This window comes from Vanessa cardui, chromosome 7 (assembly GCF_905220365.1).
Source record: "Vanessa cardui chromosome 7, ilVanCard2.1, whole genome shotgun sequence".
Taxonomy (NCBI): Eukaryota; Metazoa; Arthropoda; class Insecta; order Lepidoptera; family Nymphalidae; genus Vanessa; species Vanessa cardui.
Window position 1 is genome coordinate 14,938,789 of NC_061129.1, and position 25,029 is coordinate 14,963,817.

The 25,029-nt window shown below is 33.1% G+C and overlaps 5 non-coding genes across 5 annotated transcripts; 4 read left to right on the forward strand and 1 right to left on the reverse strand.

Moving 5' to 3' along the window:
• The first annotated feature begins 4,023 nt into the window (after window positions 1-4,023).
• On the forward strand, window positions 4,024-4,105 carry Trnas-cga. The gene has a single exon. It is a non-coding gene; the product is annotated as a tRNA-Ser (tRNA).
• A 4,466-nt stretch (window positions 4,106-8,571) lies between these two features.
• Trnas-aga lies at window positions 8,572-8,653 on the reverse strand. The gene has a single exon. It is a non-coding gene; the product is annotated as a tRNA-Ser (tRNA).
• A 7,200-nt stretch (window positions 8,654-15,853) lies between these two features.
• Window positions 15,854-15,935, forward strand: Trnas-aga. Its single transcript has one exon. It is a non-coding gene; the product is annotated as a tRNA-Ser (tRNA).
• Window positions 15,936-22,734: 6,799 nt separating this feature from the next.
• Trnas-aga lies at window positions 22,735-22,816 on the forward strand. Its single transcript has one exon. It is a non-coding gene; the product is annotated as a tRNA-Ser (tRNA).
• Window positions 22,817-23,936: 1,120 nt separating this feature from the next.
• On the forward strand, window positions 23,937-24,018 carry Trnas-aga. Its single transcript has one exon. It is a non-coding gene; the product is annotated as a tRNA-Ser (tRNA).
• Window positions 24,019-25,029: the final 1,011 nt, after the last annotated feature.

A 25,029-nucleotide genomic window follows, 5' to 3' on the forward strand; every position in this document is an offset into this window, starting at 1 on the left:
ATAAATGAACATTATACAAAAGGGCGTAAGTGTTTATGTTAGCGGTAATTAGTGGTAGATGGAGGATAGCGAGGCGAGCATCGCGTCGACGTGGTAGATCCTCAGCGATACCACGATTGATAGCCGGGGGGCACGCAATACATGCTTAAAGCGTTGAAGTTTTGATATCATCTTTTGTTTACATGTAAGTTAGATTGTAGCCACGGACTAGATACTTCGGCGAATCTCTTACGCTATCCGCCCACCAATATTTTACCACCTATTGTAAGACACTGCAATACGCAAATCTAAATGAGTTGGAAGTAGATTTATTATATCAACGATCGTCTAGTGTGAAGACTGTTTGATTGCAATCCAAAATTCAATACAGCATGTATTTCCGGAGTTTTGTCTGTATTCATTTCTTATCCAGTATTTTTTTTTTTCATTTTAATTATGTTCTTTAAATAAAAAAAATAGTTTGTTGAATTATATCCACATTTAAACCCTCTATGGGCGCTTAATTAAAAAAACGAGACGTTACTGATTGTTAAAAATGAGAGTGTATTTTTCTGTCTTGTCATAAAGTAACACCGTATGGGGTCTACCATTGTCATCCCCTATTTGTTCATACACTCATATATTTCGTTACTTTTATTAAAAGCTTACAGAAATATTTGTAGTTACAATTTCATAATTGAAGAGTTTGCTCGCAAATCATATATGTCGGCGCGGAGCCACGAATTTAAGAAAAACACGTGTCCAGAAATGATTATTTTAATAATTTAAAACTATTTCATTGTTAAATGAATAATTTTTAGTGAAATTTGAAATGTTAAATTACTCTGAAATATTTTAGTGTTTGTAAACAGATTGTATGTTGAGTGAATAAGTCTACCCACCTATTCTTGTTATAAAAGATCAAGCGCCCGCCGGTATCGACAGACTTGGTCGAGCCGTCGGAGCGATCGGACCGTCTCATATTGGAATAAATCAGAGAGGATTATTTCCTGAGTTTTATTTCATAACACCGAAAATGGTTAAAGATCGAAACTCTGACACTCGTGACGTCAGCTATGCTGACGTCATGTTTTTTTAAAAACGGGCTCGGACATGCTTCTCCGTTATCAGAAGCGGGATCGGAACAAGCTCCGATCTCTGCCACGTCCTCATCAGCTTCGGTTCCACCTGTCATATAAGGATCGCTACAAGACAGAATCATATTGCGAAGTGATAAGAAGATCTCTAAGCGCAGTGCTTAAACTTACTGCCTGGTTTAATGGGGCCCATCTATATGGCAGGACCGCAAGACACGGATCCAATAAATCATTCATCAGCTCCAAGGCCGACTAGTGCGGGAGTACCCACTTCGTCAACACTTGAGGCGGCTACTTTCTACAATTAAGAACAATACGCTTCAAGGGCATCCTCATTTGCCATGCTGTTCACATGTGTGGAACATCTTAATTGAAAAATCAACAAGAGACCATGTGGATCACGGAGATCATGGATAACACGGGGAAATGGAGACACACTAAGATAAATAACACGTCAGGAACCAGCCGAGCAAATGGCCAAGTGGAAAGAATTATTACTACCCTCAAAAACGAGTTAATAAAAATGAAGAACTGCGAGACCGAACGGTGCATCTAGTATATGGAGTTGCACCACCCACTTTTTACACAAAAAAAAACATTGCATACCACCTGAACCTCTTAAACCTGATCGACATTAATAAAGAGTCCACGTAACCACCATTACTTGATGTGATTAATTAATTGTGTCTTTCGAGATTTGCAGGTTTCATAAGAATAACGACAGTGGAGGAGGTGGTCGGCAGAGGGCGCTCGTGATCAGCTTCGTCGTGCACCGCAGCCGGGCGACCAAGAAATGTGACTGGTGCAGAGCGCGCACCGTCCCGCAGAATGGCCGTGACAGTGGGAGTTGTCGTCCATATCACGAGCTGGTCAGTCAGTGCGAGTGGTCAGCATCGACGAGAACTAATCATCGCATAAAACTGTGAGGCAAAATTTACTTATCTTACCTCTTAAAATCTAAAGAAATAAAAAAGAGCAATAACAAAAAAGAAAAAAAAAAATTTGAATATTAATTACCATTGAGATTCCTCATGCAACCATAACTACACACGTACACTCTGGTTTGAGAGTGATACCTCTGAGCTAACCACGTGTTACCCTCGTACTACTCACGGATCCTTGATGTATCCAAAAGTGAACCATGAGATACCGTTGGGAGGCGTTGTGGAGCCGTGGTAGCCATTTATATACCGTAATCTGGAGAGTGATACCTCTGAGCTAACCACGTGTTACCCTTGAGCTACCCGCGGATCCTTGATGTATCCACAGAGAACCATGAGATACCGTAGGGAGACCTTGTGGACCGTGGTTAGACATGTATACACCACAGATCTACGAGTACCTTTAGTAGCCATGTATATACCATAGTCTGGAGAGTGATACCTCTGAGCTAACCACGTGTTACCCTCGAGCTACCCACGGATCCTTGATGTATCCACAGAGAACCATGAGATACCGTAGGGAGACCTTGTGGACCGTGGTATAGACATGTATACACCACAGATCTACGAGAACCTTTAACAGTTATTATGACACAGTTGTGAGCATAGTATGCGTAAAATCTTCCCATATTTATTACAATAAAGGTGCATGAGAGATTTCTTTGTGTACTGTTTTACAAAACAATTATCAAAGGTCAACATGATGTGTTGCTTACAGATACCTGCTTCAAAAATATTTTTGATTCGCAGATTTCCAATCGCACAACTTAGGCAGGTGCAGAGCGCGCACCGCCTGTCAGAATGGCCGTGTCGGCGCGGAGCCACGAATTTAAGAAAAACACGTGTCCAGAAATGATTATTTTAATAATTTAAAACTATTTCATTGTTAAATGAATAATTTTTAGTGAAATTTGAAATGTTAAATTACTCTGAAATATTTTAGTGTTTGTAAACAGATTGTATGTTGAGTGAATAAGTCTACCCACCTATTCTTGTTATAAAAGATCAAGCGCCCGCCGGTATCGACAGACTTGGTCGAGCCGTCGGAGCGATCGGACCGTCTCATATTGGAATAAATCAGAGAGGATTATTTCCTGAGTTTTATTTCATAACACCGAAAATGGTTAAAGATCGAAACTCTGACACTCGTGACGTCAGCTATGCTGACGTCATGTTTTTTTAAAAACGGGCTCGGACATGCTTCTCCGTTATATATGTATACCATTTTGCTCTCTTAGGGGTAAATTAATAAAAAGGTAAGCCTTTATTCTGTAACATTAAAAACGGCTTAGAGATTTAGTAGTTATAGTAGGTATTAAATTGTTTAATAGACGTCTAATGTGTTTTATTGAATACTTTATAATATCAAAAAATTAATATTACAATCACTAGCAAACATAATATTCAGAGCTCAGTTCAGTTATATAATCCATTTATCGAGAAAGGTTCCAACAATACTAGCTATCCGTCTATATATAACAAAGGGAAAAAATAACCTTATTTACATTCAATTCTCGCTACAATTCACTTAAATCTTAACCAGGATCCATTTAAATACAACGAAAAAACAATTTAATAACAAAAACAAATAACATCGATATAGTATTCAACCTTTATATTGTTACTCCCACAGGGTGCATTATTAACGTGGGTGCAACCACGCGGAATGAGTACTTAAATAAAACAAATTAAAATATTTATTTCCTCGAAAGCTACGTGTACTTACGAATCAGGTATTTTCAATAAGGACAAAATAATTCGCTCGGTATTTAATTATGAAGTTATGTATAATATGAGATTATCCGCGTTTTTAGTCGAGATTTATTTATTCGAATATTTGTTTTTAATAATGGCATCAAGTTGAATATGTGTTTGTGTTAAGCAAATTATATACGTATTTTTATTTTTTTGTGAAGAGTTTATAATGAGAAGGTGAAAATTGATTATTTTCTACATTATGCTTATTCTTGTCTTAATGGGATGAAGCTTTGAGAAGCTTTTGTATAGCAGTCGTGGCCGAGTGGTTAAGGCGTCTGACTCGAAATCAGATTCCCTCTGGGAGCGTAGGTTCGAATCCTACCGGCTGCGTAACCTTTTTTCTATATATTTTTGAGTTATTAATATTGTTAGGTAACTATTGACAATTATTTCAATGATCAAAAATTTATTTTTTATTTGAAACGAGCTTTAACAAAAAGCGATAATATTTAATGAGAGCAATGTTTTGAAAAAAAAAGCGAATAACGAGTAATCTTTATAAAATTGAAACTCATGCATGCGAATTATAGTTTTAAAAATCTGTTGATGAAAAACATTAAATTCTACAAAAACAAAATCTATTTTATATATATTTCTGCTAAAATCATTACATTCCTGTTCGCTTTGCCGGAGTCACGTAAGGATAAGACAAGCATCGATTTAATATATGTTGGCTATTAGGGTCCTTATCCTAAATTCAAGAAAAAAATATACCTTATTCGTACTTGTATGAAGCGCTTTCACGAGGATTCGATTAAAATTGATCTCGTCGGTATTTTTAATAAGGTTTGGAGTGGAGTATGCCTTTGAGTGTCGCGTCGTCGACGATACTGCGAACTTTTCGTCCCGAAAGAGTTGTACGTTTGACGTGGCGTATATATTAAACGAGAGAAAAAAACAGCGTCACTTTATTAGTTTATTTGATGGGATATATATGTACAAGTAATCACATTACTTGGAAGAGGTTCTAAATATTTTAAATCCTGACTGACGAATAGGTTACCTGATGGTAAGTGGTTACCAATATTCATAGACAAAGCGCTGTTAATATTATTAACCATTCCATACATTCTCGATGTCATCAAGCTTGGGACTTTTGATTCTATGTGCGCTGTATCTGGTACATTGGCTTACTCATATTTGAATATGAAACACAAAAATGAGTATTGCTATTTGTAACTACAGGCATACCGGTGCGCCATCAACCATGGAAGCTTGGAAGCTTCAAGGTTGGTAGCGCATTGATGTTGTAAGGTACGTTTAATACTTCCTAAAGCAGTAATGTCTATGGGCTGAGTTAACCGCTTACCATCAGGTATGTCATTTGCCAATTTCAACATTTATAACCGACCCTCACAGTGCCAATACTGGGCACTAAGATGTTTCTTTTTCGTGCCTGTAGGTACGTTGTCTTTTTTATGTCATAGATGGCAAACGAGCAGGAGGCTCACGGACGGATGTCCATGGGCGGTGGTTTCCATCAGGTGTGCAACAGCATTGCAGGTACGTTACCTGATATCTCAGTCACCCTTCCAACCGAAATATAACTGTGCGTAATATTATCGCCTGGCAGTACAATATATGTGGGTTGTACCTACCAGAGTGGCTTGCACAAAGAAAGTTCATATAAATACATCAAATTATATAAGAAGTATCTCTAAGTTTTGCTTATAAGGTTCATTCATTTTATAATCCAAATAATGACCATTTACGACATAATAAAGACTTTAGCTATGATTACGCAAGTTATGTTATTGTGAGCTTGTTATGAATAGAACCTGATAAATTATATGTCGTATGTTATTTGACCTTTTAGTTTTTATATGTATAAATTGTAAATATACATTATACAGCATAACATATGTATATAAATAAATAAGAAATTATACTCTGTTGTTCTGTTCAGTAATTCTGGTTCTTGATAGAAAACACATACGATGCTTACGTCAATTATATTTGGAAAATAGTCAAGACATACCAGAAAAATATTTTTGAAATAATTTGAAAATCATATAGATTAGAATGATTTCTCTCCACACTTATTGTCTTAACTTTAATGATTATTAGCTTCTTTTTCAATTCACTAAGACTATTTTCCATGAACATTTTCTTCGACTCTAAAAAATATGTTAAATATGCAATTATTTTTATTACTTTTTAGTGCATTTTTATTTGTTTTAAAATAGTGTTTTGTTTGAAGTCGGTTTTTCTTTTTGTTAAAAATTTATTTATAACTACGAGAGGATAACAGATAAGTGAGGAATTTAACACGAATATGTCAATCAATTAAGATTTATCTGATCGAGATCTTGAATAAGCATTTTGGATTCTCGAAAATCTGACATTATAAAGACAGCGAAGTTCTTATAGGAATTTTGGAAGTAAAATTATAGTGCATAGAAGTTGTTATGGGTGTACGCATTGTAGTCCATACAGTTATGTTAGTAGAACTCCTTCTACGATTGGATAAAGCTTTAAGTATCGACGATATAACGATGGCGGAATTGGAAGGTTGACTTTACCACCAGTGATACTTGTGTTAGAATTGATCACTCACTAATATAGTCTTAGACATTACCTAAATTGAGCCAGTGGGTGAAAAATCACTCTTAGCCAAGGATTCCGAGTTGACAATCGGGCCACTAAATTTTCATATAAGTTTGAAATTATAATTAATTTCGTGTGGCCTTTCATGTGTCGCATAAAACTCAACACTACCACTGTATATTATGAAAATACTTTTAAATATCATAAATATTAAACTGGCACAAAACACAGCGAGCAAGGAATGATAAAAGGTGAGAGTAACACAGGGGAAACTCATTCCAAGCGTGGACGTCGTAATAGCCAACTAAGGGATTTTTTGCTAAGTCCTTCCAATCGAGCACGTAAGCGCCTTAACCACCCAACGCTGGAACCAACCCACCAGCAATGCATTCACGAGGAGAGAGCGCCAAGCTGGCGGCCTGCCAAAAAATACTGTCAAATCCTTTTAAACTGCAGTTTACACACTGCGTCGTCGCGAATAAACGCGATTAGGCAAGGGTAAATTATGTTAATTCGGAACTGGCTTCTAATTTTGGAAAATTTAAGTTTCATATGTGTTCAGATAATCGGCTAATATTTTGACCTTGGCACTTAAAAACCAAAATTTAATTTTATAACCTATAAAATAAAATTTTTATCAATTTTTCACAATGAGATTACTAATAAATATGGATGATTTTTTATTTTATCCACATATATCAAAATAAATAAATTTTATGAAATACTTATTAATTTCGTGCCAAGCGCACTCTTGATTTTATTTATTAAGAAATTATATCGTGAATAGGCGGGGAGGGTCGCGAGTAATTCATAAATTAAATATTTTGAAGTATTTTATGACGTAACAACATCTTATTAAGTTAAATTAAATTCTCTAACAAAGGTGATAAATAATAATAGCAGTGTAACAGATTCATTGTTACTGCAACGTCAGTAAATATATGCAAATTTAATTTATTAAGGAATTCTAGAATATCATTGGAATTTTATTTTTTTTATTTCATTTTAAATTGTATAATTTAGTTCGAATTCCAATCAATTGAATGTTTATTTAATGTAGTATTTTTTTAATTAATTTAGTTTATATTATCGTCAATATTATTATTGTTGCTGAAAATAAACAATTTTTATTTTGTTTTATTTATAATAACAATAAATTCCTTATATCTCTAAAATAGTATTTTTATTGGTATCGGTTAGCGATCGGATAAATGGACATCCTTATGACATTGTATACATTTCTAAGGGAATCCTCAGCCAATGTGTCAACACCCTTGGGAACTGATGTGTTATGTCCCTTGTGCCTGTAGCTACACTGGAGCAAACGCTCTTCAAACCGAAACACAAAAATACCAAGTATTTCTGTTTCCCAGTACAATATATTATACATATATTTGGTCTGGGTGACTTGTTTGACAAAGCCCACCACCACTTAAACTTCGTTTTTCATATTTGGCATAAATAACTACTGATTATAATCCAAATGCTATTCTTATTTCATACGACGTATTATTAAATATTTGAGAAAACATATTTGAATTTATATTATTAGATTCCAAATATGTACCCAAGAAAAATCTTTATGAAAGTATATTAATCCTGTACATCCGCGAAATGGAAAGTTAATACGCATTTACCCGGCTTATTAAATAAAGCGTTATATTTATCAATTTATTCGCTATATGTATCTTGTGATATTTATGGCTGATTTTCATCATTACTTCTCCCTTCTCCCTCAAGTCACCCTTCGGCGGCGCCAGACCCGGTCAAGACGAAGAACCGTCGCAAGGGCCAGGGTGGTGGTGCCACCAATGATAAGGAGGAATATTAGACCATTAAAGTTACATTTATTTTATTCCCTATTTTTTCTTATATTTTTAAAATCAGTCAACAGACTTTGTAGCGGATTTGAAAAAATAAATGACAAATAATGGTATAATATGATTTATTTATATGACGATATCTTTTTTGAGTAGTTTTCTTACAAATTCGTACCGTTATTTAATACAAACTCTTTCAATTAAATGTACTACAAAAAGTTAAAAAAATATAAATACAGGTTTAAACCAAACAATTTACTAAAACCAAAAACTTATACGTATTTCAACTAAAAACCAGAATATAAAGGACTCTAATATTAAGATTAGATATTAAAACATATTTATATAATAAATTTTGAAGAAATAGTAAAACTAGCATGCTGTCTTCGATGATATAAATAATATGATTATTCGTTCTAAAAATAATATCGCAGTCGGTAGGATTCGAACCTACGCTCCCAGAGGGAATCTGATTTCTAGTCAGACGCCTTAACCGCTCGGCCACGACTGCTCGCTGATGTCAGGGCACTATTTCTGCTACACGCTGTGAGTACATTTGGTATTTTACTTTCACTTCACATACTTTGAGAACTGTGAATGTGCTCATGACTTTCTGTGACGTCATATCGGCAGATAATTACGATTACGATAATCTAGGTCGCCAGATCGGCCGTCAATCTTATTTGCTGTTATATTTTGTGTTCCTGTGCACTGTGAGATATATTATAAACCACCACATAGGTTGTCGTAACGTGGTGCCATTATGACATCAAAGAAGAAGTTGTGTAATATTTGCTTATAGATACGACCATTATTAGTATAAAATTAGTTTAGTGGCATGACGTGAATTACATGTTGGCTATTATTTTATTCATCATCATCATCATCATCATCAGCCCGTTTTTGTCCACTGCTGGATATAGGCCTCTCCAAACGCACGCCACTGTGGTCTTTCTCCGGCTACTCGCATCCAGCTCCTGCCTGCCGCCTTGCGTAAATCGTCACTCCACCGTGCCTGAGGACGTCCTACACTACGTGTTATTTTATTGTATCGGTCTTATTTATTTCGATAATTGTTACTTGTTTTAAAGGTTAGTTACCAAGGAATAGTGATGGGTGAAGTGGTAGGTAGTAGGTTAAAGATGATTAGTGCAAAAATACAGTCAAATAGTATTTGGTCATTTTCATTACACAATGCTATTTCAATCCAAAAGGAATACACCAGATCATGAATATGCATACATTGCTAACTTCCATATTCTGGATATCTGGCAGAAAATTCAAATAATTTTGTTGGACCAAGGAGCTCATGATCATGATCTGCAGCAATATATACTGGAGCAACAAATACCTATCGCAGATAACTAGCTAAATAAATAGTAAATAGTCTTGTACTAAGCCGCCGCTTAATCAGCGACCTGAATGACGTTCGGTCGATACATCTTCCCTTCATAGTGTAAGTCTAGTCTCTTTAGAAAATAAACAAAAACTACTACTATTATACTAATAATATTCTAAAACTTTTATTTATAATATAATATTTAACCTAAACTAATCAAAGTTGGGTTATAACATAATTGTTTAGTTAATCAGCATCGTTTCATTACATATTCTAAAACAAAGTCGCCTACCGTTGTCTGCCCCTCTGTATGCTTTGTTATTTAAAATTAAATAACGATATTTGATTCGGTTTTTTAAATTAGATAGATTGATGCAAGAGGAAGGTTAATATGTATAATACACGCACAATATAGCAGAGAAAAATTGATTATATTAGAGGTTTCTAAAGTAATGTCGTAGAAAAATAATTTTGTTGGTTATTTAGTATCAGATAGTAGGGTTTCTAATATTGTATAAAAATATTGTAACCAGTCTACCTTCGCTACAGACACTTAAATCATGAGCAGCCAATAGTAACTCTAGTAGAAACGATATAAAATCAAAAATTCTAAATCTAAATATACTTTGTTCAAGTAGACTTTTACAAGAACTTTTGAGTCTTTAACAAACTATATTAAGTGAAACTACTACCGGTTCCGAATTCAGATTACGCTGAGAAGAACCGTCAACGAACTCAATAGTTACTCCTTTTTAACATTTAAAAATACAAAGTCTTATGAGAAGCACAGAAGACTTGTTGTCTTCTGTTCTTGTTGTTTACAGTGCTTTATTCAAAGGTTATCTGGAAAAGTTCTCTTAGTGACAAGATCCTCTTTTATACAAACTATCAATTTTATTATCTGTTTATTAATGTAAGATACATTAATTAACTCTGTTGGTGTAAACTAAAGCATAGTCTATAGCATTGTGATCTAAAACTTCAATTATTTTATTTCAAGAACTTTTGAAATGTCAATATACAATTTTTTTTAATGTTTGCTTTTATTAATTCACTTTTTTTAATATTCGTTGTCCATCTAGCTCATATTTTAATACAACCAATATTAAATGCCGCATAACCTATCAGCGTCATTAATTATTTAACGTTTAATTATATTTGTTAATCGCAATATTTCTTAAGATCACATATTTTTCAAACAATGAGTCCCTTATAAAATCCATAATACGTGAAGTGGAGTAAATATAATACGCACAAGTAGCGCAATACCCGACATATAAGTTCACCTATAAGACAAATTGCTCATTTGTAACATTATGATATTCAGGTTAGAGAATCTGTGTGAAATTTGACTGATTTAGTTAGATCGATGTAAAGTACATGGCTCTAACTAAATATATTTAAAAGAATTTTTTTCATCAAAAGTATAACACCTCGCCTCATTGCCTCTATGGTGACAGGGGGGCTGGTTTGTTTTTTGCCCAGAGGATCGGAATTGCGATTCAACGGGGAAATGCTGCTAGCATTCTTGCCACCATTCCACGCGGTTAAGATTTATACAGTAACTAGTTTTATTTCATGTTTGTATATATTTAAGGATTTAATGCTATTAATTCTTATGTTAATTTATTATATGTAATTATAATTATGATTAAACCGAATCAAAACTAAATATACCGTCGAGTAGTCTTTTTAAAAGAATAGGTCTTTATCGTATATATCCATTTCGATTAAGAAAGCCATGAAGAAATACGTTGATTAGAAAATCAATAAAGGTTATTCAGGTTTTTTTTTTATTACTCACTAGTGTGAAAACTTATCTCGTTGATTAAAGCTGAATGTTAGAGAATAGGGCTCAATCACGTATGTCTTCGATCACGTACCCTCTGACGTACGCCCACTTCCCTGTAACTTTATTCCTAATTATTTGACACACTGTTTTAATTCTTATCATTAATTAGAAGCATTTTTTTTCAATGTTCAAAGAAAATTCGGTTTATAATGAATTAAAATTCATGTAATTAAACGTGGGTGGTGCTATATTCGATAACAGCGTCCTACTTAAATTAGTTCTTAAAGAGTGTTCCAGTAAATAAAATATAATTATTCCAAATGAACGTATTCTTCACAAACGTGAACAAATCTACTAAAATCACAACAAATAAGTAAGGGAACCGTGATCATAATTCATCCAAATATTATGAAGGAAACTGAATGACTCGACGAAGCCTAAAGCTTGGTCACATCAAATTGCCAGTGCGCTAAGAACGATTCTTTGTGCGTATATATTTATCGGGACTCTCTCTATATACCACTGAGTAACTAACTGATTGTCCAGATCAAATTTTTGTCATCAAGACCAATATTGTCGAAGACTAGTTAATTGACTATTGCATTTTTACGAATAAAAAAGTTCAGCTAGCAAGTAGGTTTTAAAGCCCTTTTTCGGAACACTGGTTTGAAATGTCGATTCTACTGGAAATAACCAGCAAGAAACTCATTGGTTATTCTAAACAACAGTTTGAAATATAATAGGGTCATTACAATAAAAAAAAACAAATTTTTAAATTGCGAGTAATTGGTCGTATTAGTGGTAGTCTTACATTATTATTAGTCTGTGTTAGTGTGTATTAAACGCCTGGTAATGTGTGCAAAATTAAATGAATTTCTGTTTGTCATAGAAAATGCGCTTTTTAGCTACAAAACTTAAACTGTACCAAATTTCATACCCCTTCGTCCGCGTTAATCAATTTAATATAAAGTATCTGTCACTTAATTTTTTTCCCTGACACCTCTACGCAACGTTGTAGCTCGTCAGTGTGACGCAGTTCTAAGGTGAAGCGCTGACTCGTCGTCGCATTGCTAGCGAAAGCGCGTCCCTCTTCCGACATGAAACTACGTCACAACTTTTGCTACACAAACTTCCTAAACGATCCCAACTAACTTCCTGAAAGTTTTCCGCACTGCGTGAGATTATTGTTTCTATTAATATGTTTTTAGTTTGCTGTTATTTATTTTCCATTGTTTACTATTAAATCATAAATAGAGCATTACCTTCTTTATGGTACGGTTTTTTGTAAAGCCCATCAGGGTAGGTATGTATATATTCTATGGAGTGATACTTAGTGTCGTTGCCTGCCGGTTGAAGGGTGAGTGTAACTACAGGTACAAGAGACATAACACCCTACTTCTCAAGGTTGGTGGTGCATTGGTGATGTAAGGTATTCTTAAGATTTCTATCAGCTCTATTGCCTAAGGGCGATAAAGACCCATGTAGTCATGGTTATAAAAAAAATCTTTAAACTAAAACTACAGTTTATATATGTCATCTACACTTCATGATATGTAACAAGTTTCTGCCCGTGGCTTCGTTCAGAATTGAGAAGGGTTGTCAGGTGATTTATTTCCAATTTCATACCCCTGCAAAATGTGTATGTAATATTTCCTGATGATCGGTTGAGTAGTTAAGAAGTAAAAGCGTTACAAACGCGCTCACTTTACCGTTCATAATGTTAGTTAGGATTATACACAACTGACACTAAATACCCGACTAATCCAAACTAATCCAAATAATCTGAACAGTAACGATAATTTCATACTTATCTTTCACAAGTCACTGAAAAAAGATGATGAAGTTGGAATTATATTTTGAGGATATAAAAGCGAGGAATTCCTTTTCCTTAATTGCCAGCCAAGATATATACTCGTATACACAAATTTAATTTAAACTCTATAATTAAAATGATTGAAAAGTGTAACCACTGAGTTTGTTGTTGGTTCTTCTTAGGAGTATCTACGTTTCGAGGTAATGGTAGCTTTATATATATTTCAATCCTATACTGTAATGTACGGGACAAAAGTCCTCTTATGAGTTTACTTGATAAATACTTCTTTTTTTGAATTTCGAACACGTGGATCTTGATAAAAGGTTTTGGGTAAATAAAATGTACATGTACATGGTAAGCAGGTTAGTTATTCATAAATCAATATCTTTCGAAAGATTCCAAATCCTTGTTATCTCGAGATATTTATATACGCCAGCACGAAGTGACATTATAAATATAAATGAAGCACTTGAAAACTAGGTAGCCTTGTAAGGGTTTCAACCCAAAACCTTTTATCAAGATCCACGGGTTCGAAATTCAAAAAACGAAGTAAGTAAACAACGAAGCAGGCAAAACTAAGTATATATAAGTAAAATAAATGTCTGTCAATATCCCACTGCTTCAGAAGGACTATATCACCCTTTTCAGTAGATGGTTCGGAACTTCTCCACCATGTTATCCCAATTTGGGTTGGTGAATCTTTGTACAATCATGCCAGGGCGGATATCTCGTCTAGCTGTTCCTACTCGTATATAAATCAACACCCCTTGAAATAAAGGGTTCCCTCGGCAAAGTCTTTAATCCATTTAATTTTCTTATTTTCCAAACAACCCCTAAATAACTCGTTCAATGAATTATTCATTAAACATTTAACGTTTATTTATTCGAAAATAAAAGTTCGTTCAAAAAACTCTTAAAGTTAAATTAAAAGTTATAAAGATTGCCTACATAAAAGCACTGTCTTAATAGAGGGTGTATTAATAATGATGCTTATTTTATTATAAATAACCCAGAAGTTTTACTTTCCCTTTACAGATATTTTTGAAATTTATTTATCTTGATCTATGATCTAATTTATATCTTTATTTAAAAAGGGCGGAGAGTGAGTCCAGTATACAATACGCGTATTTCAATCGTTTGAAATTTTATTCCGAATAAGTAGGTTTGAAATTTCATGTCTTATTTTGTCTTATGTTTGTAATTCTTTAGCTCGTGGTCTGTGATGAAGTACAAAAACATTATATACCTACTATTTAGTTTTTTAACTACCCAAAAGTATATAATGAATATTTATTTTATGACATTATAATTTATATAAGTATATTTGTAAATTAGGTTAGTGAAGGCATAAATGGCCCACCTGATGGTAAGTGGTAACTACGCTCATACACATGCGCTGTAAAAAATGTTTACCTTACAATTGGTCTTGCATTACGAATGTTTCAAACTAAAATATTATGGTCACACAAACAAAATAGTAGCTTGCATTTAAAAAGTAATTCAAATAATAATAATAATAAATGTGTTTTCTCATAAATTATATAACAACTTTTATGTACTATACATACCATACATATATATCTTTGACGACCTCCGTGGTCGAGTGGTGTGTACACCGGTTTTCATTGGTACGCCACTCCGAGGTCCTGGGTTCCATTCCCGGCTGAGTCGATGTAGATTATCATTAGTTTTCTATGTTGTATTGGGTCTGGGTTTTTGTGGTACCGTCGTAACTTCTGATTTTCAATAACACAAGTGCTTTAGCTACTTACATTGGGATCAGAGTAATGTACGTGATGTTATCTCGTATACGGTTCACTTTCATATACTTCATAATGAAATACGTTTTAAGATTTCAGTTTGTCAAAAAATACTTCTTTGATTATATTATTATAATAATATGTGTTTGTTTTGTTTTGTCATTTTGACCTTATTTGCCTCAAAATGGCTACTCGGTTGACAATGAGCGAAGGTATTCAGTAAAATACATAAACAGGAAAATTCACGTGAGTTTTACTCTTAAATTTGACCGTTGAAGTATAATCTAATGAATAATAAAATAATCATCAAAGTCGACTTACAATCGGGATAGCAGTCCAGCCATCAAGGAAAATACATACAAAAAAATAAGGCCGAATTGTTAATCTCATTCCTTTTGAAGTCAGCTAATTAACTTTTTCAAACACTAAAAATATTTATATTCAGGCCTTCGTGCAGATAATCTTTACATTTTTACAAATAAAACAAAGTTGCTTTTTCTGTCCATATATCCCTCTGTATGCTTAAATCTTTAAAACTAGGCAACGGATTTTGATGTGGTTTTAATAGATAGAGTGATTCAAGAGGAAGGTTTTTTATATATAATACATAGACAATATAGTTAAGTAACACTGATAATTCTAAAACTTTCTAATGGGATGTTGTAAATAAACAAATTCTGTAGTATATATAGTATGAGTATTGCACCCGTGCGAAGCCGGGCGGGTCGCTAGTTAGTTATACAATATTGTATATACATACAGAAATAAAAAAAAAATACGAAACAAATCCTGACCGTCTGGTGGTGTAACTCAGGCAACATTTTCACTCAGTAAAATTTATATCTGATGTCTGATGTCTCAATGGAGGCAATGAGACAAGGTCTTTTGCTTTTTAATAAAGACCAGAACTCTTATGTACATATTGTAGTATCAAAAGTATACAATTATTAATATCGATTAGTACGATTGTGGATCAATATTACCTCGCTTGTGAACAAAAGCGTAAGGCAGTCGTGGCCGAGCGGTTAAGGCGTCTGACTAGAAATCAGATTCCCTCTGGGAGCGTAGGTTCGAATCCTACCGACTGCGGATATTTTTACAGTATTTGCGGGATTAGAATTTATTTGTTTGAAAATTAATATTTCTTTGACGTGGCTTTTAAAAAGTAGTCACTCTTTTCTTCAATTTGTCTCTCATATTAATAAATTATAAACAACCTGTGTTTTAAACTTAATTTTGTAAATTCAGTTTTAATTTAAATTGAAATAAAGTGTTTACTCACTAAAACACACTTTTTAATCTTTATTTTATAAGATTATACTAAATATGAAGCTATGTAGAAAAGCTCGAGAGAAATCAATAGTTCCTTTGGACTCGTTAAATAAATAACTTACGTTACCAACACCGATATATACAACCTGTATAAATTAACATGTATTAAAAAGGCATTCTATCGTCATACTTTTTTTATTACGTCATGTTTATTAATTTATAATGATAAAGGATTAGGTTTTTAGTCATTGTACTTTTGGTCTTTTCTACTTGATGCCTTGACTTATTGCTCTTTCCATTCTACCCTGGGACCAATTGGACATGGGATACATTTTATCCCGGTCGATGAAATGGTTCCCATGGGATAACTAAGTGCAAGGCTTTTATCAAAGCGCACGAGCTAACTTGTAGGCTCTAATAGATGTAAATTAACAAAGAATTAACTTTGTAGAGCTTTTAAAATTTTCGACTCTAATCAAGGTTAAAATATAGTAAACCGTAATTATATTTGAATATAGAATACTTTTGTTTTTAATTGACTTTAAAACAAGAAGTAGGTTATTCATTCAATCCCACCTCTTTAGCTTTGTTTTTTTTAACTTTGAACACCTATATTTATGAACCGATTTGGAAAATTCTTTTTTTTTGGATATGTTTTACACTTCTCATTAAGATTTGAAAAAATATTACCCAATAAATATTACTAAGAGTGATAAAAAAGAATGAAAATTTTTATAATTTAATTTTTAGTATTTTCGAGTACTAGAGGTATATTTTTATTATTTTTTTAAATTATTACTTAGAAGGTAAATAGGCTACTTGAAGTTTATGTAGTGAAGTGATGTAAAGATGATGATGACCTCGCGACTGATTTGTCTGGAAGTCATTTTCAAGCTAATTGCGTTGTACATATAAAACGAGTACATATTCACAAGTGGCTTTAATCTTTCACTCTTATAATCCGAGCGGAAAGAGTGCAGCATCGGCTTTACGTTCTAAGGCGTGAGAGTTTGGGAACTGCAGACGTTCTGCACACTCACATTTTCCTTTATGATTGATCACAAGATTAACTATAAGCCCAAATTATGCGAATGAAAATTCAGTGGCGTTCAACAGAAAAACAAAAACAACAACAGCCTGAAAATTCCCACTCCTGGGCTAAAGGCCTCCTCTCCCTTTGAGGAGAAGGTTTGGAACATATTCCACCACGCTGTTCCAATGTGGGTTGGTGGAATACATATGTGGCAGAATTTCTATGAAATTTGTCACATGCAGGTTTCCTCACGATGTTTTCCTTCACCGCTGAGCACGAGATGAATTATAAAGACAAATTAAGCACATGAATCAGCGGTGCTTGCCTGGGTTTGAACCCGCAATCATCGGTTAAGATGCACGCGTTCTAACCACTGGGCCATCTCGACTCTTGTGGCGTGTGGCGTGTTCGTGGCGTTCGCTTCGCTTTAATCCTTTGGTTAAGATTCACGTTACGTTTTCAGTTCATCACTGTCATTTTAATTTCATTCGACATTTTAAAAGCCTGTCTCGAATATTTACAGTATATGCGCATTTTATAGTACATGTATTTATGACATGTAGGCGTGTACACATTGTACAGTAGCAATGTCTCCTTTGACTGTATTCGGTATATACGGCCAAGCCGGGTAAGCCAATTATCCGGACAAACCGGGCAACTGGTGCCGGTAGTTGTATTTCCGGACCCGGATTGAAACTCGACCTAAAATCGTTTACATTTCGATATCTTAGATTAAGATAATACATATAATAAAATCATAATATAAATGTGAGAATACATCTTTCTGTCTATTTACCAGTTCCAGTGTTTACCAGGTCCAGTGGTTACAACGTGAGCATCTCAGCCGATGATTGCGACTTCAAACCCAGACAAGCACCACTCTATATTAATGTGCTTAATTTGTGTTTACGTCTAAATCACAGACAACATATTGTTAAAATTTGGCTTGAAGCATGCCTGACCTCCAATGTAATACTTTACCAAATAACTGGTCTACTCAGACTCAAGAAATGCCTTAAAGAAGAGTTAAAGGATTGATTCTAGAAGTTTAGAGATAGGAGGTTAAGTTATATATATTATACGTCCAGAAGGGTTCTGTATGTAAGTAATACACATTATGTTCATTTCAACTTCGCCAATTCTGACCAGAATTTGATGAAACTAGTAAATAAATAACTAGTTTGTTTATTACACAATATTTTTATTTTTTATGCTCTAAATTATTTAATTATTTTACTGAAAACATATTAGATTGAAGGTTATTAGAAGAAATATAATAAGTTAGATAGTTAGATAAAGTCATCCATAATTGGATATAGATTAAGATTACAATTTAAAGGATTTGCCTTTTTTCTGTTGACATAAATCCTTATCTTCGTCAATTGTAATTTCATTGTAATGATTAGATTACATTTTTATTGTAGTTCCTGTTATTTTTTATAAAAAGCTAGCGATCCATCCCGACTTCGTACTTTTGCCTGGGCATTTTATTCAAAAAATACAAATATACTTTATTCAAGTAGGCCTTAACAAGCATTTTTGAATTGTCATTTAATAAGTATATCAGTGAAGCTACCACCAGTTCGGAAGTAGATTCTACGGAGAAAAACTGTCAAAAAACTCATTATTATTTAGTATTTATTAAGAGTATGATATTAATGTAATCTATTACACTCACACACAGGAATTATGTAGATATATGTAATAATATCTATCAATGAAACATATTTTAGAATTAGATTATTAGTATCGGTGATTGTAACAAACACACTTACTTCTTTATAATCTTAGTTTAGGTTGTAGAAGTAGAGCTTAACATTTAATAAAATAATAATACAAAAAGAGCTTTTAACAGCCTACTTGAACAAAGTTGACTTTGATTTGACTTATACAGTCCTAACTTAAGTTTAGCAACTGTTTTCGGATATCGAATAAACTGCTACGAAACGACAGCACGAAGGCCGCGTAACATTTGAATGGGACTGTCTGTGACTTACGATATAATTGGGGTCACTTAATTTATATATTTACTTTAAAACAAGGATCATTTAAAACGACTCATTGGTCAGTAATCTCCATCTGTTCCGAGGTTAAAACTGTAACGAACTGCGTAACTCCTAAACTGTTTAACGGACCTCGTAAATAAGGCGAATAGGCCTCTGTAAGCCCAGTATCAAAGTGTGCTTAGCGGCGGGGCTACGAAAGATGAGTGCTCGGTATGATACGTTGATTGACAATATTTTTTATTTTAATAATTTTACACTGGTTTTTTAAATATGGAAATGTATTACTTCTATTGAGTTTACAATGAGATATTCCAACTTCCTAGAGCCCCTACTTCCAACTTTATAATTGCCATTGTTTCATTGTTTCCTGACTTTCATTGGCTATTACTTTCTTTCATTATTAAAAAATATGATTCGTTATGATTATAAATCATAAACTTATTGTAAAATAACAGATAAAATGTTAAATAAATGTAAGACATCAATATTATTTTTAATCAAAGTATCAACAGGAACAGAATACTCTAAATATATTATGTATAAATTTAGCTGAATTTCGAACTGTCAGAAATAAATGAAATGTAAATCTTCATGAATGTTTGAAGATGCGTATGTATAAATAATGAAAATATTTTTTTTTATTGAAACAGCATATTCATCAGCCACTTCATTCTTAAATATGCGAAGAACTTCGAAGACTTCCCACTGCGATCTCTCGTGTTGCATACGTGGAAATTCATCGAATCTTTATTTAAAAAATATATTAGGAAACTTTATAACTTGAATTTATTGGCGCATCCCCTAACTTTCGACTTTAGAGGTTTTACGATCAAAAACATACAAGGGGTTTCCATGTTCATGTTTCACCAAACACACAGATAAAAACAACGTTTAAAGTTAAAAACGAAACCGCGTGTAAAGTGAGAAATAAGTTGGAAACAAGCCAGGCTATTTAAAACTTTGACCAACATTGGTTGTAAGCTGTCGATAGCTTGTTCTTTTAACCAAAATTATATTTAACTCTATATAAAATGTAACTAAAAAATTGTATCAAATATATTTATTCATCGAAAGAGAATGCTTAACGGATTTTCTGTTTGAAGCTGTTTTTGAGGAAATGTGTTGGTGAGTAAACATACATACAGGTAGAGAAGGAATAGGTATTTATTATAAAGAAAAATTAAAATAAGCATTATGTATTTGTATTCGCCATACAAATAATTTTGAAATATAAATCATTAAAATGACACCCTAATTTTAAATGTGTTCTAAATATAAACCGGTAAAAATAAATACACAAATCGCTGGCTCCGTTGCCTCACTTAAAGTGACACCCCTAATTTAGTATCGTATTTATTATCGTAGTGTTTTAGTTGGAGTCGGTTTAAGATTAAGTCAAAGTTATATTCGAGAACCAACCAGTGGCCTCTAGTTTAGAACTACAACGCCCAGATTACATCCTGAACCTAGAATTAATTGATTAGTCACTTATAAGTTAGGCTTTTTTGTAATTATAAAAATAAAATAAAATTAGCCTTTATTGCTGTAAATCCACAAAACATAACTTTACTATAACTTAATCTAATTATATCTAAACGTTTATTATACGTAATTATTCTAAGCTAACGGCGTTCGGGTGATTATTTTCTGCAACAGCTTGTCTTTCGACTTAGGCCTCCTCCAAAGATTTCCACTTTTCTCTGTCCCTTGCAACTCTGATGCATTCCTTACCAGCCACCTTGTTCAGATCATCTTCCCATCTTTTTGTTTGTCCACCTTTGCTTCTTTTACTGTCACTTGGATACCACTCTGTTATTATACGGGTCCACTTCTCTTGCCCTTCCTTCAACATATGCCCTGTTTATCATGCCATTTTTGTGTTCTATATACAGAATGAGCCTGTTTGTAATTAATATATTTTGAATAAAATTCGGGTCGTACATATTATATTATTATAATATAATTTGCAATTACGTTTGATGTAAAGTTTTAATGAGACTTTAATTACGACTTGGTAATTATGTGCGGCGTAAACATGTACATTGGACTTTGACATTGTGTATGTCGCAATGTATGTCGGGCTTAAAATTTCCTCAAACAACATTTCAGCATTTCATCTTTATTCAGAAATAACATAATCTGCTGCTTGGCTGTAAGCACGGGGTTATTAGTAAAGAATACATATTGGAAACAGAAAAATAGAACTAAGAAATCAGTGCTGTGCATTTTAGAAACTCACTTCGTATTTCATTTAATAAGTATTGTAAATCTTACGGTGTTATGGTGTTTTGATGGATTAATCCTTCAAAAAATATTTTTAGAGTCACTATTGCATAACAGCTTCTGACATTTTACGACCCTGTTCTGCCGCGAATTTAGAGCATTTACAGGAAAGTCTTATTAATATGTAAGTGATAACAAAATGTTTTATATATAATTGCATTGTTAGTAAAATGGTAGTCTGTAAATGACTGATTAGTTAATTATTTTTTGTCTATAGACAAAAAAAGAAAATTTTATCAGCATAATATCATACATCAGCGAAAACTGTTGTCTTAAAAAAAATAAAACCTCCTTAAGGCTATGTTGCCCGCATTTCTCAATTGATACAATATTATTTGCATGATCACAAACATGTGTATACCGAAAATTTACTTATTTAAAATTATACGTGTATATACAAGTGGTATATAAATAATAATGATATAAAACTAAATTATTTATTCCAAGCAATAAGGTGTGTGTTTGTGTATTTGTGTGCGTGTGTGAATGTGCAAGTGAATATACATTAATCAGTGATTTTTTTCCCATCCAGCAATATCCTTCGGGATCATGCTGGATTCCTCCTGCTGTTTTCCTTCACTGCCAAACATGAGATGTATTAACTTAGTAGAGCTTATTTTGTTTAAATACGTAATATTCGGTTAAGATTCACGTGTTCTGAGCCATCTCGGCTTAAGCGTCATTAATTTTACATTTTAATAAACGTTTAATTTATCATGTTTTAGACTGACCTGTCACTGGAATCTCTTTCTTCGAATTGTTAATTTTACAACGATTTAAAAATAGAACACATAATTGTTTAGTAATAAATATATCTACTTAATATAATCTAAGCAAATTCCTTTATCTAAAGCCGCAACAAAATATTTACTGATAAAATTAATCTAGTCAATATTACAAATTTTACATTGTATTTGTCATAAAATTAATTATTTTTGATCAACAGAATTTTTTACAGAAATAATAAGGTAGTGTATACGCGCATTTATATGCAGAGTATATGTATAAAGGTTTATTTACTTTAATTTGTCACGACAAAATGAGGAAAAAACAAAAATTATTGGTCTTCTTCTTTATTGTAACTGGTAAGTAAGTGCTTGTTTAGAGTTCAAATCTGTAATTTGAAAGTAGCGCCTGGCGTATAATTTGCCAACAGTTTTAATACATTACATAAAATATATACGACGATTGCCGCAAGCCGGTGTTTATCTACTGGTATAGTTTCTTTTTGAAAGTATCTTTAAAAATATTAAGCGTACGTTTGTGAAAGTTATTTTTGTCAGAGCGAATGTGAGCAGTCGTGGCCGAGCGGTTAAGGCGTCTGACTAGAAATCAGATTCCCTCTGGGAGCGTAGGTTCGAATCCTACCGACTGCGGATTTCTTTTTGTTCTTTCAATAAAATAAACTATGAAAAAAAATCACAATTAAAGACTTAGAGTAACCTTTCCTTAATATAAAAAATATTAAACCACGATTCAAAATAACAAAAAGAAATTGATGATAGATAATAAAACAATAGCGAAGAAATATCGAAATTAGTAGAGACCGATTCTTATGGTGTTGTTTTGTAATCAAAATTCGTTTTACAGCATCTTCGTGAATATTCTCTTATTTGGCGTAGAGGGAGAAAAGTGAGTTGTCAATCACGTCGTACTCAAAGGCATACTTCGTTTCGAGCTTTATTAAAAATACCATCGCGATTTTTAATCGAATCCATCTACGCGGCGTTACCTGTATGAAAGTCAAACAAATTAGTTTTATTAATTTTTCGTGAGCTCTATCGAAGGAAAACCAACCTTATCGCTACAAATTTTAAGTTATTATTCGTTTGGTATTAGTTTTTAAAATGATTGAATCAAATTATCTGTTTTTAATTTGCGATCATACGATAGTGAAATGAAATAGAAGCGTTGTAATAAAAATGTTGTCATCGGGGATATCTGGGCACATATTTAAAATAATGAACAAGTTATATACCGTTTTAGGTTTTCAAAATGTTTAAAAATTAGAATATAAATAGTAATGTTAAAATATATTTTTTTAAATTAGCGTGAGCTGAGATGAACGATCTGTACATTTTTCAAAAGAAATTACAAAACTTGAACGAGGTAGCATGGGTTACATTTATTTTTACTATTTTAGGACAGGCAAATAGGGTACCTTTTGATACGTGGTCTCCACTTTTCAAAGAATTTTATACGGTGTCGATCGAACCGAATAATATTTCCTTAACCTCTTGAACTGAGATGTTATGTCCCTTGTGACACTAGATGCACTGGCTTACTCACCCTTCAAACTTTAAATTATCATTGGTGGTAGGTTAGTGGTACCCACATGCATTTACACAAAGTTTTACCAACACCTCTTACAAGTAAGAGTAATAAAGAGCGTTTAATTTTGTAATACATCAAGTGAAAGTAAGCCTTGAAGTGTAATAACACAGATTGTGAGCCGTTATTACACATATTTTATTAATTTTGGGAACTCTAAATGTAGCAGTCGTGGCCGAGCGGTTAAGGCGTCTGACTAGAAATCAGATTCCCTCTGGGAGCGTAGGTTCGAATCCTACCGACTGCGGGAATGTGTACCTCAATTTAATTATGAAATTGAACTACATTTATTTTATTAAACCACGGAGCGTTATTAGCGTTAAATTAGTCAAAAATTTAGCTCAATAAATTGTGGTGTTATAGATTTTACCCATATGTATTATTTTTGTTTTATATGGAGCAGTTTATTATAATAATTTGTACAAAACCAATTTAATTTACTAAAATTTCTTTTGTACTGTCTTTCACATTTGAATTTCTTGTCTACAGTGTCAATTAATGATTTTTTGCTACTAAACTTTAGTATGATTACAGGGTAGGGGACTATTCTATGCGTTAATCAATCTATAGCAATCGGGTGGTGTAATGCTGAGATGTTGGAAGTAAATCTGTAAGACGTAATAATTTTATAGATTATCATATCGAACACGAGTATTAATAAGGTATGCACTTGAAATACAAACACCTCGTGATTGAAATACACTCCCTAAATTAAATAAATCCCATTTAAACATGTTTTTTTTATAGTGAAGTCACCTGAACCTCGTAATTCAATTATTACTTACTTTCGAATAAACTAATATTTGCTTTTGACAATGGAATATTTATAATAATTTGAATTCCAATAAGCAATAATAAAAAATATAATTGTGTTATTTATTAATTTTGTGATTTTCCAACCCATTTTCGCTGAAGATATTTCACTCCTAATGTCCGAAACGATATGTCGTAACCGTAGAGAGACCAGGATTTGAATCCCTGTGCTCAGAATCGACATCGTTATAACTAACTCACTTGACCAATGAGGTGGTTATCGATTATCACGTCCCGTGGCCAGTCGGTGTGATTAATATCATTGATGTTTAATCATTATTGACTAGCTCAGAGTACTCGCTGTTACCGTAAATGTCATTAATTTTATTGGCAATCATTTGTGATCCACAGACGTCATTTCCTATATTATATATGAAGACGTGAACGCCTTGTGAGATTTAGCATTGTTAAGGTTTATATGGAGAATAGTATGCAGACTTATATA